This window comes from Cervus canadensis, chromosome 4 (genome assembly GCF_019320065.1).
Source record: "Cervus canadensis isolate Bull #8, Minnesota chromosome 4, ASM1932006v1, whole genome shotgun sequence".
Lineage (NCBI taxonomy): Eukaryota > Metazoa > Chordata > Mammalia > Artiodactyla > Cervidae > Cervus > Cervus canadensis.
The window spans coordinates 14,383,915-14,398,469 of NC_057389.1; the positions used below are offsets into that span (position 1 = coordinate 14,383,915).

Sequence of the window (14,555 nt, forward strand, 5' to 3'; positions counted from 1 at the left end):
ATGAGAAGCCTATGCACCCCAATGAAGAGTAGAGCCCCTCGTTGCAACTAGAGAGAGCCCGTGTGCAGCAACGAAGACCCAGCAAAACCAAAAATAAAACTGAACTTAAACTGGGTAGTTCCATATGTGAAAGCCTTCCATGTAAAGCACGATGAAAAGGACTGTAGAGGGAGGTTAAAATACATATTTCCTGCCCTCCAGGGACTTAAGAGTTTAGCTGAAGTCATATAGCATTTGTAACATGTGATCATTTGGGTGGCATTGAAAGACACACAGTGGGTGAATAAATACAAACGTACTTTGGGAATTTGGGATTCTGTGGGAATGGGGGTCTATAGGAAGGGAAAGTAGGCTTGAGCCGGCAGACTGGCTGGTGGGAGGTGGTCAGAAGAAAGCAGGGATCAGTTCAGTTCAGTCACTCAGTCATGTCCAACTATTTGCAAACCCATGGACTGCGGCACACCAGGCTTCTCTGTCCATCGCCAACTCCCAGAGTTTACTCAAATGCATGTCCATTGAGTCGGTGATGCCATCCAACAATTTCATCCTCTGTTGTCCTCTTCTCCTCCTGCCTTCAATATTTCCTAGCATCACGGTCTTTTCCAATGAGTCAGTTCTTCCCATCAGATGACCAAAGTATTGGAGTTTCAGCTTCAGCATCAGTCCTTCCAATGAATATTCAGGGCTGATTTCCTTTAGGATTGATTGGCTTGATCTCCTTACAGTCCAAGGGATTCTCAAGAGTCTTCTCCAACACCACAGTTCAAAATCATCAATTCTTCAAAAGCATCAATCAGTTGTGGATGTGACTGGTGATGGAGGTTAACTCTGATACTGTAAACAGCAATATTGCATAGGAGCCTAGAATGTTAGGTCCATGAATCAAGGTAAATTAGAAGTGGTCAAACAGGAGATGGCAAGAGTGAACATTGACATTTTAGGAGTAAGTGAACTAAAATGGACTGGAATGGGTGATTTTAACTCAGATGACTATTATATCTACTAGTGTGGGCAAGAATCCCTCAGAAGAAATGGAGTAGCCCTCACAGTCAACAAGAGTTCGAAAGGCAGTACTTGGGTGCAATCTCAAAAACGACTCTGTTCGTTTCCAAGAATGATCTCTGTTCGTTTCCAAGGCAAGCCATTCAGTATCATGGTAATCCAAGTCTATGCTCCAACCAGTAATTCTGAAGAAGCTGAAGTTGAACAGTTCTATGAAGACCAACAAGACCTTGAGGAACTAACACCCAAAAAAGATGTCCATTTCATCATAGTGGACTAGAATGCAAAAGTAAGAAGTCAAGAGATACCTGGAGTAACAGGCAAATTTGGCCTTGAAATACAGAATGAAGCAGAGCAAAGGCTAACAGAGTTTTGCCAAGAGAACACACTGGTCATAGCAAACACCCTCTTCCAACAACACAAGAGAAGACTCTACACAAGGACATCGCCAAATGGCCAATACTGAAATCAGATTGATTATAGTTTTTGCAGCCAAAGATGGAGAAGCTCTATACAGTCTGCAAAACAAGACTGGGAGCTGACTGTGGCTCAGATCATGAACTCCTTATTGTCAAATTCAGACTTAAATTGAAGAAACTGGGAAGACCACTAGACCATTCAGGTATGACCTAAATCAAATCCCTAATGATTACAGTGGAAGTAAGAAATGGAGTCAAGGGGTTAGATCTGATAGACAGAGTGCCAAAAGAAGAATGGATGAAGGTTCATGACATTGTACAGGAGGCAGTGATCAAGACTATCCCCAAGAAAAAGAAATGCAACAAGGCAAAATGGTTGTTGGAGGAGGCCTCACAAATAGCTGAGAAAAGAAGAGAAGCTAAAGGCAAAGGAGAAAAGGAAAGATGTACCCATGTGAATGCAGAAGTCCAAAGAATAGCAAGGAGAGATAAGAAAGCCTTCCTCAGTTATCAGTGCAAAGAAATAGAGGAAAACAATAGAATGGGAAAGACTAGAGATCTCGTCAAGAAAAGTAGAGATACGAAGGGAACATTTCATGCAAAGATGGGCACAATAAAGGACAGAAATGGTATGGACCTAACAGAAGCAGAAGATATTAAGAAGGGGTGGCAAGAATACACAGAAAAACTGTACACAAAAGATCTTCATAACCCAGACAACCACTATGGTGTGACCACTCACCTAGAGCCAGACATCCTGGAATGTGAAGTCAAGTGGGCCTTAGGAAGCATCTCTACGAACAAAGCTAGTGGAGGTGATGGAATTCCAGTTGAGCTATTTCAAACCCTAAAAGATGATGCTCTGAAACTGCTACACTCAATATGCCAGCAAATTTGGAAAACTCAGCAGTGGACACAGGACTGGAAAAGGTCAGTTTCCATAGCAATCCCAAAGAAAGGCAGTGCCAAAGAATGTTCAAACTACCGCACAATTGCACTCATCTCACACTCTAGCAAAGTAATGCTCAAAATCCTCCAAGCCAGGCTTCAACAGTGCATAAACAGTGAACTTTCAGATGTTCAAGCTGGATTTAGAAAAGACAGAGGAACCAGAGATCAAATTGCCAACATTCATTGGATCATTGAAAAAGCAAGAAACTTCCAGAAAAATATCTACTTCTGCTTTATTGATTATGCCAAGGCCTTTGACTGTGTGGATCACAACAAACTGTGGAAAATTCTTCAAAGAGATGGGAATACCAGACCACCTGACCTGCCTCTCGAGAAACCTGAATGCAGGTCAGGAAGCAACAGTTAGAACTGGACATGGAACAACAGGCTGGTTCCAAATTGGGAAAGGAGTACATCAAGGCTGTATATTGTCACCCTGCTTATTTAACTTATATGCAGAGTACATCATGTGAAATGCCAGGCTGGCTGAAGCACAAGCTGGAATCAAGATCGCTGGGAGAAATATCAATAACGTTAGATATGCAAATGACGCCACCCTTATGGCAGAAAGTGAAGAACTAAAGAGCCTCTTGGTGAAAGTGAAAGAGGAGAATGAAAAAGTTGGCTTAAAACTCAACATTCAGAAAACTAAGATCATGGCATCCAGTCCCATCACTTCATGGCCAATGGATGGGGAAACAATGGAAACAGTGACAGGCTTTATTTTGGGGGGCTCCAAAATCACTGCACATGGTGACTGCAGCCATGAAATTAAAAGACAGTTGCTCCTTGGAAGAAAAGCTGTGACCAAGCTAGACAGCATATTAAAAAGCAAAGACATTACTTTGCCAACAAAGGTCCATCTAGTCAAAGCTATGGTTTTTCCAATAGTCATGTATGGATGTGAGAGTTGGACTACAAAGAAAGCTGGACCTAACATTCATGGACCTAACATTCCAGGTTCCTATGCAATATTGCTCTTTACAGCATAGGACTTTACTTCCATCACAAGTCACATCCAGAACTGATTGATGCTTTTGAAGAACTGATGTTTTTATCCATCTCATTAGAACTGATTCAAATGTATTCTTTTTAATGTCTGAGTAATATTCCATTGTGTATATGTACCACAGCTTTCTTATCCATTCGTCTGCTGATGGGCACCTAGGTTGCTTCCATGTCCTGGCTATTATCAACAGTGCTGTGATGACCCTATATGCAAGACAGAAAAAGAGACACAGATATACAGAACAGAATTTTTGACTCTATGGGAGAAGGCAAGGGTGGGAGGATCTGAGAGAACAGCATCGAAACATGTATATTATCAAGTGTGAAACAGATCGCCAGTCCAGGTTGGATGCATGAGACAAGTGCTCGGGGCTGGTGCACTGGGATGACCCAGAGGGATGGGATGGGGAGGGAGGTGGGAGGGGGGGTTGAGATGCGGAACACATGTAAATCCATGGCTGATTCATGTCAATGTATGGCAAAAACCACTACAATATTGTAAAGTAATTAGCCTCCAACTAATAAAAATAAATGGGAAAAAAAAAAAGAACTGATGTTTTTGAACTGGTATTTGATGTATTTGAACTGGACTCTTGAGAGTCCCTTGGACTGCAAGGAGATCCAACCAGTCCATCCTAAAGGAAATCAGTCCTGAATATTCATTGGAAAGACTGATGCTGAAGCTGAAACTTCAATACTTTGGCCTCCTGATGGGAAGAACTGACTCATTGGAAAAGACCCTGATGCTGGGAAAGATTGAAGGCAGGAGAAGGGGATGACAGAGGACGAAGTGGTTGGATGGTATCACTGACTCAATGGACATGAATTTGGGTAAACTCTGGGAGTTGGTGATGGACAGGGAGGCCTGATGTGCTACAGTCCATGGGGTCACAAAGAGTCGGACATGAACTGAACTGACTGAATAGAAGATAAAAGTTATGTTTACACTGTATCCATTAAGTGTGCAATAAACAGCATGTCTAAAAAAGTAATGCAGATATATTAATTTTAAAATGTAAACCAAAATCAATTACCATGTCATTTTGTAAACCATTTTGTAAACCAAAATCAATTAACATCCAAGATCAATGATCATAGATCACTGTAAATATAATAATAATGAAAAAGTTAGAAATATTGGCCAATTTGCAAAAATATGAGATATGAAATGTGCAAATGCTGCTAGAAAAATAGCACTGATAGACTTGATCCATGGAGGGTTGCCACAAACCTTCAATTTGTAAAAAACAAGGATTTTGTAATGCATAGTAAAGTGTGTTCGTTGCTCAGTCATGTCCAACTGCTTGTGATCCCATGGTCTGCAGCCTCTTTTCACAAAGTTCTCCAGGCAAGAGTACTGGAGTGGGTTGCCATTCCCTTCTCCATGGGATCTTCCCAACCCAGGGATCGAACCTGGGTCTCCTGCACTGCAGGCAGATTCTTTACTGTCTAAGCTAACCAGTTCAGTTCAGTTCAGTCGCTCAGTTGTGTCCGACTCTTTGCAACCCCATGGACTGCAGCACGCCAGGCCTCCCTGTCCATCACCAACTCCTGGAGTTTACTCAAACTCATGTCCATTGAGTCCGTGATGCCATCCAACCATCTCATCCTCTGTCGTTTCCTTCTCCTTCCGCCCTCAATTTTTCCCAAATTGAAAGACTGGGAAAGCTAACCAGGGAAGCCCTTAATGCACAGTAAAGCCAGGCTGCAATAACGCCTGGAAGCATGGCTCTGTTTTATTCCTTTATTTAGTCTGCAACAGGATGCCTGCTCTATGTCAGGCTCTGCGGAGGCAACAGGAGCTCAAGGACCTCACAGTCTAGTAGGGAAGACAGACGAATGAACCCACGATGACCATGCAATGAGGGCAGCCGCCAGCAGAGACAGCCTAAGAGCCCTGTTGGATCCCTGGAGGGGCTTCTCATTCTGACTGAGGGACTGGTGGGCTGGGGACTGGGGGGAGCTCAGGGCTGCATCCTCCCCTCATCTCTGATTTGAGTTGAAACCTCCTCTGAACAGTCTCCACATTGTATCTCCTCCCCAGCCTCACCACCTCCTCCTCCATCGCCCGTTACCACTGCCGCTGTGCAGGAACTCATGACTTTTCATCAGGAAATGTGTGAAGGAGAAAAAGAAAGGCAGGATGATGTCCAGAGAAGAAGCCAGGGCAGTCTGAGAAGGTGCTGGCAAGGAGCAGAAGGAAGATGGTGGAGAAGTGAGCCCTAAGGGTCAGGGAGGAGGGCCTTCTGAAAGGGAAGGCTGACCCCCGGTGTAAGTGAAGCGAAGGGAATTGAAAGTCGCTTGGCTGTGCCCGACTCTTTGCGACCCTATGGATTGTACAGTCCAGGGAATTCTCCAGGCCAGAATACTGGGGTGGGTTGCCATGCCCTCCTCCAGGGGATCTTCCCAACCCAGGGATTGAACCCAGGTCTCCCACATTGCAGGCAGATTCTTTACCAGCTGAGCTACCAGGGAAGCCCAAGAATACTGGAGTGGGTAGCCTTTCCCTTCTCCAGGGCATCTTCCTGACCTAGGAATCAAACTGGGGTCTCCTGCATTGCAGACGGATTCTTTACCAACTGAGCTGTCAGGGAAGCCCTGACCCACGGTATAAAACCTCACTCAAATGCTGAGTCAGACAAGGCAGGGAGTGTCCATCGGTTCTGACAGGTGAGAGGTTTTTGGTAAGGCAGCTAGTGGGTAAAAACTGAAAAGGAGGGAGAGCATTTTTCTAAGGGATCCACAGTCTGGACAGTGCCCTTCACTTCGGATGGTATTTCTTTCTACACCCCCAGAGGGGAATTTACCCCCGAAAACCTGGATCTTTTGGCTGACATCGAAGTGCCCTCTGATGCCACTGAAACGTACCTGTCGTGTTGGCCATTTCAACATTCTCAGCCAAGTTTGCTCCATCCCATAGCAATATTTGCCTAAGTAAACCAGAAAATAAACAATTTAGCAAACCAGCAAAGACTGAGTAGTGAAATATTCAAAGGCTCTCAGAGTCTCCTTTCCCTTTTAACAAACATGTATCTGAGTAGGAGTGTCATGCTTCTGACTTGAGTTATCTAGAAGAATGCCATCAGGGGTGAAAAAGTGAAAAGTGAAAGTTGCTCAGTCGTGTCTGACTCTTTGCGACCTCATGGACTATACAGTCCATGGAATTCTCCAGGCCAGAATACTAGAGTGGGTAACCTTTCCCTTCTCCAGGGGATCTTCCCAACCCAGGGATCAAACCCAGGTCTTCCGCATTGCAGGCAAATTCTTTACCAGCTGAGCCACCAGGGAAGCCCTGAAGATCTGTGCATAAAGGAAATGGATTGCCAGCCTGTAGGAGACGATGTTTAGACCACAGGAGCCTTGCCATTGACTGAATATCTGTGTCCCCTCAAATTCCTAAGTTGAGATGCCAATACCCAAGCTGGTGGCATTAGTAGGTGAGACCTTCCGAAGTGTTAGGTCCTGAGGGCAGAGCCCCAGTGAATGAAATTAATGCCCGTAAGCAATATCCCTGTGAGAGCTCCCTTGCCCTTTCCACGTTATGAGAATACAAGAAGTCTGCCACTTGGAAGAGGCCCTCACCCAACCATGATGGCACCCTGATTTCAGACTTCTGGCCTCCAGAACTTTGAGGAAAACATTTCTGTTGTTCCTAAACCCTGCAGTCTGTGGTGTTTTGTTATAGTTGCCTGAATGGACTAAGACACCTTGCTTCTCAACTCACCCTGGGCTTGTGCGTGGATGGCAGATGAGGAGGGGAAGGGAGAAATAATGGAAGACTGTTTCCATAAGATGGAAGATTGGAGGGTCAGAGGAGGAAGACAGGAAAGAGAATCAAGAGCAGATGAAATAGCTTTTAGTTTTCACCACTACCAAACAAGAATTTGAGTCATACACACACCTATACAGGGGACCTCAGGTTTTACTTCTTAGCCTTTACGTCCCTCCAGGGAGTAAGACATTACTTTGCCAACAAAGGTCTGTCTCGTCAAGGCTATGGTTTTTTCCAGTAGTCATGTATGGATGTGAGAGTTGGACTATAAAGAAAGCTGAACACCAAAGAATTGATGCTTTTGAACTGTGGTGTTGAGAGTCCCTTGGACTGCAAGGAACTCCAACCAGGAGATCAGTCCTGGGTGTTCATTAGGAAGTGATGCTGAATCCGATACTCCAATACTTTGGCCATCTGATTTGAAGAGCTGACTCATTTGAAAAGATCCTGATGCTGGGAATGATTGGAGGCAGGAGAAGGGGTTGACAGAGGATGAGATGGTTGGATGGTATCACCAACTCAGTGGACATGAGCTTGAGCAAGCTCCGGGAGTTGGTGATGGACAGTTAGGCCTGGCGTGCTGCAGTCCATGGGGTTGCAGAGTCAGACACGACTTAGCGACTGAACTGAACTGAAGGGAGTAAGACACCCGCATATACCTTCAGGCCTTGCTCTTCAGCTGGACACAATTTTCTGCTTCTTGTCTGGATGGAACACAGAGGGCTGAGTTTCCAGGGTGATATTAGGGAGTCCTCTTGGGCTCAATACCTGGTTAAGGAAAGGAAAGATAGGCAAAGAAAGAAGTTGAGCTGGAGTGCAGACCCGGCAGAAGTCTCACATAATCCCACAGGGAATGACGAAGATGCGATGCCCTTTAGAGATGTCCAGGGTTGGCAAGAGAGAGCTGAGCCTTAATAAGCCTGCATCAAGCAGTCTTTAGATGTAGTTGAAGGGGGAGGGAATGTGACTTTAAGGAAGGAGGGGTGTCTCTCTTAAGTGGTGGGAACCCCTAAGGGGGCTGATGAGGGTTACCAGCTGGTGGCACTCCACGGAGTTGGGGTAGGAACCTGGGTAGGGCTCTTTCATCCCTGGGCAGGTTTCAGGGGTTTCATCGCATCTGCTACACCCCTCAAGGCTATGTAACACCATAGAACTTTGCAAAAAGAATGGAGGAGAGAATAAATGTTGCAAATACGTGCTGTCAAACTGCTATATAACAAAACATTAGGCTTGAAAACATAACCAGTTTAATTAAAAATTTCCTCCTTTTTCAGTTGAGTTTGTCTTCAAGAAGGCAAAAGTGAAGAACACCTTATTTCACAGAGCAGCCATGCTGTTAATCCTACTATCTGGATACATGGAAACAATTTTACAACTGTTATTGCTAAGAATGGGGAGAAATAAAGAGAAAATAAGCTTTTTTCCCCCAGCTTTGTCTCATAGTATTCAAACAAGCAAACAAACAAAAAGAATGCTCTGTAGGTCCAGCAGCAGGTGAGGAGGTGGGTAGAAGACACCTTCTGCTTGCCCGGAAGCCCTAAGCCTTCAGCTTCTTCTGCCTTCCTTGCTAATTCCCCAAAGTTTCCTTGCTAGTTTCCCCAAAATGTAAGTTTGCAACTTTCCTTCCTGAGAGTATGGGTTCCTAAAAAGAGCTCAGTTTGCACAGTTAGTGCGCTATGCTCGCCGGCCAACAACTAACTTTCAATGTGTGAGTCATCCCTCTTGTTTACGGTCCCTGGTGGTTCCACGGTGCCAACAGGGGGATGTTTGATCCCTTCGCATGGCCTCCCAGGACCTGCAGGATGGTCCTGACCCGGGAAGCCCTATCTGCAACCTTGTGCCTTCAGGCCACGATGCTCCAGCCGTGCCTTCCTGCCTTCAGGTCCTGGAGGACACCTGCTCTTCCCAGTCCCGGCCTTCACTCACTTTCCTTCTGAAATACTCCTGCCTTCCCATCCCCAAGGCTCTAACCTTCCCCAGCACCGCATTACACTGTAATAGTCTGAGCCCATAGAAAGCCCAGGACACGGCTCAATCTTAAATTTGGCTTATATTTAAAGAAATAGTGGCTCAGTGCTCCAAAAGGAACTAAAAGCATTTTAATCTTCACTGCAGTTGAAGGTGCCTGAGTGGGCACAGAATCTGAACACTCAGCAAAACATCTCTAAAATCCTTTCTCTCTGTATCTTACTTTAACTACCTTCCCCCAACCCCCGGCTCAGAAACTTCTTCCATAAACACTTCAGAAATCAGCCAGAGGTTCTCTTGTTCTAATCCCCCTTGTTTCCTTCTGCCATGACACAAAGGGTCCTCCTAAAGGGTCCAATGGAGGTAAAATCATTGTGAATATTAATGATCTCTGATTCACCTCTTGCCTGTTTATCCATATCCTCCACTAGACTCTGTGATGAAAAGGACCATTTCAATCTTATTCACAACACTTGAGACTCTCCCTGGCACAGACTATGTCTTCAAAAAATATTTATGGAATGAGTAGGAACACATTGTTGAGTCTTTCCAGGCTAAACTTCCGTCTTCAAAAGATGAAAGGAGTAGACTGGGTGATTTAAAAAGACACTTATAAATGAAACAGTCTCTGATCACATAAGATCAGGAGGTCAGCAGAACTGTCTAAACACTTGGTGGTACTATTTGTATCGAATGGCTCTCCACACTCGGTAATATTTGCTTGTTTCACCCTTATGACGTAGGGACCGTTACTTCCCCCATGTTACAGAGGAGGAGACCAAGGCCCAGAGAAGCTGAATAATTTGCCCTGGGTTGCAGAGCTGCTAAGCCTGAGCACTTAAATCTGGAGGTCTCACGCTCTGGTGTGTGTGCCTAACCACTAGGCTAAGGTTATTCTTTGCTACATACGAACACTGATAATGGCCTGGGGAGTGCAATGTGGATGGGCTACGTACTTCTTGTGGGCTGGGGATTGAGATTATATTTCAAGGTGGGTGATTCAATATCTGTAATGATAACAGTGAATTTTCCAAGGTACCTTAACTATCTGTTCTTCAGAGTACATCTGGAGATTATAAAAATAATACGTCTAGCCAGTCATCAAAGGTCGTATATTATATGATTCCTTTTATATGAAATGCTCAGAAATGCAAATCTATATGAAATCTATATGAAATGCAAATCTATAGAGACAGAAGGTTGATTAGCAGCTGTTCTGGGTTGGCTGGTGGGGTGAGAAAGTTGTCAGGACTTGAGAAAGTGAAAGACTCTTTGTGACCCCATGGACTATACAGTCCATGGAATTCTCCAGGCCAGCATACTGGAGTGGGTAGTCTATCCCTTCTCCAGAGGATCTTCTCAACCCAGGAATTGAATTAGGGTCTCCTGCATTGCAGGTGGATTCTTTAGCAGCTGAGCTACCAGGGAAGTCCTATGACAGGACGGTGATAGCTAAAGGGTTTGGGGTTTCTTTTCGAGGTGATAAAAAAAATATCCTAGAATTGACTGGTGCTTTACATGTTCATGAATATACTAAAAACCACTGAATTGCATAGTTATATAGAGTTAATTGTGTAGTATGTGAATGATATTTCGATTAAGCTGTTTTTTTTTTTTTTAAATACTTCCTTACAAATCTGTCTTCATCACGATGGGTATCTATGAATTTCAAAAGAACACTTTAGGATCCTTCCACTTAAACTTCTGTTTACCCACCTACATTTGCTGCTCCTCTAAGGATTTTGGAAAAGATACTCACTATAGGAGTGCTTTTGTTACCTGGAAGATTCAGGTAGTATGTTGGTTAGCTCCTTCAAGCAATTAGTGTGCTACTGGAAGATTATCTTTAAACCTTTAAACATGGTGATTACAAATAAAAGTTTATTTCAAATTTTTAGGGGTGTTTATTCTCAGAAAATTCTTGTTAAAATAGGAATTCGTTTTTCTAGTAAAATTTTATTTTGTAATAATTTTAGACTTAGAGAAAAGCTGCAAGGGTAGTATAAAGTCCCCAGTTTCAGTTGCCCTAAGATCACCATCTTACGTGACACATTCATCAAAACTAAGAAACCAACATTAGTTAGTATGATAACTGTTCACCAAAGCCCAGACTTTACTTCACCAGTTATCTCATTAATGTCCTCTTTCTGTTTGAGGTTCTAATCCAGGATATCACACTGTTGTCAGATCTTCTCAGACTCCTCTGTGGACTGTGACAGTTCTTCAGTCCTTCCATGACTTTTGACAGTTTTGAGGAGTGTTGGTCAGGTGTTTTGTAGAATGTCCCTCAATTTGAGGTTATCTGATGTTTTCCTGGTGAGTAGGCTGGGGCTGCGGGTCTGGGGGAAGAACACTACAGTGGTAAGTGGCTTCTCATCATGTCCTCTTGAAGGTACAATGATATCCATGTGTCACTAGTGACAGTAATCTCCATCACTTGAGTAAGGTGGTGTTTGCTGTGTTTCTCCACTGAAGAGTTATAATCTCTCCCTTCTTATACTCTATTCTTTGGAAGCAAGTCATTAAGTCCAGCTCACACTCAAATTATTTTTAAATATAAAAGCGTTATTCTTAATTTTTGAACTATTTTATAAAACTCACAAAGGTGATTACAATTGGGAGGGTGAAGTTTAACTGAGACCCAGCTATGAACTAAGCAGTTGGAAAGTTTATTGAATATTGAAAAGGAATTCCAGAAAAACGACGGCAGGACAGGGGATATATGTTTGCCCTGTGTCCTGCCATCTCTTTCTGGAATAATTTGGAGACTCGGGTTATTTTCGTCTCTGTAAAGTGACCTGACTTTCCCGCTGGTACAGCTGTCCTGTCTATAATGGGGTTAGGTGGAGGGTGGCTGGGTGGTTTGTTGCTGCCTAGTGACACCCAGAGAACGATAAAGAAAACAGTACTCTGCTAACAGCCCAGTTCTCTGTATCCGCAGGGTCAAAAGTACCCTTTTGGTTTCATAATACTGCTTGTTAATTAGATCCAGTTCAGACTCTAAAAGCATGGATAACAGAAGCTCTTGCTTTAAGCATGGCTTGTGAGTCAAACCAACACAGCATAGTTCTGTGGTAAAAACAGCCTGCTTGCAAAGAAGTTTCATTGCTTTGTAAAACTCTTTCGCTTCTACAGGATTTTTACTTGATACGAATTTTGATATCACTTTGTACTATTGGGGCTTCCCTGGTGGCTCAGATGGTAAAACGTTTGTCTGCAATGCAGGAGACCCGGGTTCGATCAGGGGGTTGGGAAGATCCTCTGGAGAAGGAAATGGCAGTCCACTCCAGAACTCTTGCCTGGAAAATCCCATGGATGGAGGAGCTTGATAGGCTACAGTCTGTGGAGTCGCAGAGAGTCAGACACGACTGAGCGACTTCACTTCACTTTGTACAATTCAAGCCAATAGTACTTTAATGATGAGGTCTGTTTCCTTTTTCTGTGTTATGAGTTTAACTGTGTCCCTCCAAAAAAGGTATGTTGGAATCTTAACCCCATACAACAGAATTTGACCTTATTTGGAGATAGGGTTTTACAGAAATAGTAAAGGGAGAATAAGGTCATTAGCTGGGCCCTAACCCAGGATGATGGATGTCATATAAAGATGAAATTGGGGTGCCGATGTGCACCCAGGGAGGACACCGTGTGCACACTGGGGTTATGCTGCTACAAGCTGAGAAACTAGCAGAATCTGGAGAGAGACCTGAGACAGGCATCTCCAAAAGGACTGAGACCCTGCCGACACGCTGCTTTTGGGCTTCAGCCTCCAGAACTAAGACAGAATGCATTTCGGTTGTTCTAAGCCAGCCTAGCTGTTGTTAACGGCAGCCTTAGCCAACAAATACACTCAGGAGGAAGAAGGCTGGACACAGTAAAGACCCAGCTCAAAAATGATTCAGACCTTGCCCAGTTTCTTCTTGTACCAGGAAATGCCTCTTGCAAATCTGAGCTCTGATTTGAGCATTTAGGCTAGAAAGAGTTAACCACCTTTACTCAGGCTGTGCTTCCACAACATTCTTAGGAAGAAGGGCTGTGACGTCCCTTCTCTCTGTGTGGTTGAGCCCGCCTTTCAGGTTGTCTTTATGAGGCTTTGGATCTCCTTGCTCAAGTCTTCCTCTCCCACTCTTTCAACACTGCCTTTCGCAACCTGTCTGCAGCGCACTTCCTCACGGGTCTCACCCTCTCAGAACAGGGCCACTCAGCGACACCCCTGTGCTCACAAACCCGCCCGATTCTCTCTCTCTCTGGGCTGAAATTTCAGCACTTAAATTAGCATTTGGGGATATTGCTCTCCTTTAAATGGCAACATCTTTAAAGAAAGGGTTCTTTCAACAAATGCTCATAAATGTAATGGTTATGATTTATGGAGTGTTTTATTCAGAACATCTGTACTGTGAACTTCTATATACACACGTCTTCATGATCACACAGAGCCAGGAATCACCAGAGATTGGATGTGATAAATAAACAAATATATATATATATATACAAACACATAAAAATGTATGGGCTTCCCTGATAGCTCAGCTGGTAATGAATCCGCCTGCAATGTGGGAGACCTGGGTTTGACCCCTGGGTTGGGAAGATTCCCTGGAGAAGGGAACTGCTTATCCGCTCCAATATTCTGGCCTGGAGATACCATGAACTGTATACAGTCCGCGGGGTCACAAAGAGTCGGACATGACTGATATATATAATATATCATATATATAGTGTATATAATATATAAATACACATATATAGTGTCTATATAGAGAGATATATAAATGCTTTTTCATGATCACACAGAACCAGGAATCACCATAGATTGGATGTGATAAATATACATATTTATATACATATATAGTATATATAATATACAGTATTATACATTATATATAGTAGTATAATATATAGTATTATATATAGTATATATAATATATGGTATGCATATATCATATATATAGTGTATTATATATGTATATACACATATATAGTGTCTCTATAGAGAGATATATAAACACTGGTTTATGGTCACACGGAGCCAGGAATCATGACAGGTTAGGCCCATTCTGAAGCTCTGACTCTGGGAATCACACACAGTAAAGCTGACCTGTTAAGCCAAGTCTGACTAATGGCAACTTTGTCTGTCTTGCTCACTGGTCTTTCCTCAGGGCCCAGAAGAGTGTCAGCACAAGGGAGATGCACAAGTCACATTTTGTTACAGGAGGTGTTTGTGGCTTTGTGTGGGTATGACTACGCTGCACGAAAGAGGTATCACAGGGCAGGAAACCTCTCTACCCCAATTATGAGGCTGTAAAATTGCTCACATTCAAAATGTTTGAGATGACCATTTCATACAATTTCAGTTCAGTCACTCAGTCGTGTCCGACTCTCTGCGACCCCATGAACTGCAGCATACCAGGCCTCCCTGTCCCTCACCAACTCCCGGAGTT

The 14,555-nt window shown here is 43.7% G+C and overlaps 1 long non-coding RNA gene across 1 annotated transcript in view; it reads right to left on the bottom strand.

The window, feature by feature from the left end:
* Positions 1-3,526: 3,526 nt before the first annotated feature.
* The window catches only part of LOC122439515, a 31,859-nt gene continuing 20,830 nt past the window's right edge, over positions 3,527-14,555 (bottom strand). Inside the window, exons 2-4 of the long non-coding RNA XR_006268904.1 lie at positions 7,812-7,920; positions 6,249-6,310; positions 3,527-3,584 (exon numbers count right to left, since the gene is read on the bottom strand). This is a non-coding gene — a long non-coding RNA (uncharacterized LOC122439515). The remainder of the gene's footprint in view (positions 3,585-6,248; positions 6,311-7,811; positions 7,921-14,555) is intronic.